The sequence below is a fragment of the Elephantulus edwardii genome, unplaced genomic scaffold (genome assembly GCF_000299155.1).
Source record: "Elephantulus edwardii isolate Elephantulus edwardi_28Jun2011 unplaced genomic scaffold, EleEdw1.0 scaffold00036, whole genome shotgun sequence".
NCBI lineage: Eukaryota > Metazoa > Chordata > Mammalia > Macroscelidea > Macroscelididae > Elephantulus > Elephantulus edwardii.
In genome coordinates this window covers 20838832-20840325 of record NW_006399786.1, presented here as the reverse complement: position 1 = coordinate 20840325, position 1494 = coordinate 20838832, and positions in this window count along the sequence as shown.

Here is a 1494-nt window from a genome sequence, read left to right as displayed (position 1 = left end):
GGGGGAGGGGGAGAGAAGAAAGAAAGAGTCGGGGTGAGGAGGGGGAGAGGGAGGAGCCGAGCCCAGGCCAGGCCAGGCCCCCTTAGGGAATGCTGCTCGGGAAGGTGCCTGCTAAGGGGAAAAGGGTGGGTGCCTGGGGAGGGGGCTGCTCCACTCTGGCCTGTGTGCTTTGCATTTTCTTAATTTAGGGGAAAGGGCAAGCTGAAAGTGGGGGCGACAGGAAAGGCCTGTGACTTGAGTACAGAAAGACTAGAACAGACCCAGAGAGCAAGTTTAGCCTCTCTGGAGAGGAAGGAGCTTTGCTGCTAAAACTTTACCGCAATTAAAGAAAGTTTTTCTTTCTTGGACTTCAGGGATGCTCTTGTGATCAAATGCTATTGAGTTTTCATTCATTCACACATGTTTTGTTGTATAATATCAATAAAATTAATGAACGTGACTCATTAATTATAATGTCTCATTAGTCCCTTATATTCTTTATTGCCTTGCCCTTCAACCAACTTTAAAAAGTGTTTGTTTTCTATTTATTAGGGAGATCTGGTGATTAGTGTTAAGGAGTTTCATTGCCAACTCAAAGGCACACGGTTCAAATCCACTAGCTGCTCTATGAAGAAAAATAGGCAATCTCCTCTAATGCGATCGACCTAGAAGACCAACCAGCTGTGGGTCAATTCCATCTTGACGGCACACAACAATAAAAACTTAATTTTGGGTTTGTTTTATTGTGATCCCCCCCCCCTTTATTAATTTTTAACTTTCCTCTCAAACCCTCTGCTGGGAACCATCCAAGAATGATTCTGTGTATAAACCTTTCCTGAGCTTTTTATATTCATGATCTTATGCCATAATTGTCCTTTTGTGACTAATATATGCCCCTCAGCATTATTTCCTCTAGATTGGTAAGAAACATTTTCAGCATCTCTTGGAAGAAGTAGTGACATCCACTTCCTAAATAATATGCTTCTGGAAACTCAATGAACTTTGATACATGTTGATAGTTGTAGAGGGGCTTCAGGCCTTTGTTCATAGGGTCGCTATGAGTCATGATTGACTTGAAGGCAATCAACAACAACATCAACTTGTCTAATTAGAAGTAGAAGTTTTTTTAAATGAATGCTGGTATTCCCTGCTTTTCCCCATTACTTTTAAAAATACCTGTTTGCCATTCTGATAATAAACACTCTATTAGAACCATACACAATGTGTTGGTTTTTCTAAATAAATGTCTGTCTTACATATGCAGTGAGGTTGTTGTTGTTGTTGTTGTTATGTGTCGTCGAGTCGCTTGCGACTCATTGCGACTCTATGTACAACAGCCCTAAACCCTGATCTGTCCTGTGCCAATCTCACTGCCTCTGACACACCCATCCCGATTACCCCAGTCACTAAATCAATCCACCTCATAGAGGGTCTTCCTCTTCTGCGCCGTCCCTCCACCCTCCCAAGCATGATGTCTCTCTCCAAGGACCCCTCTTCTGCGCCGTCCCTCCACCC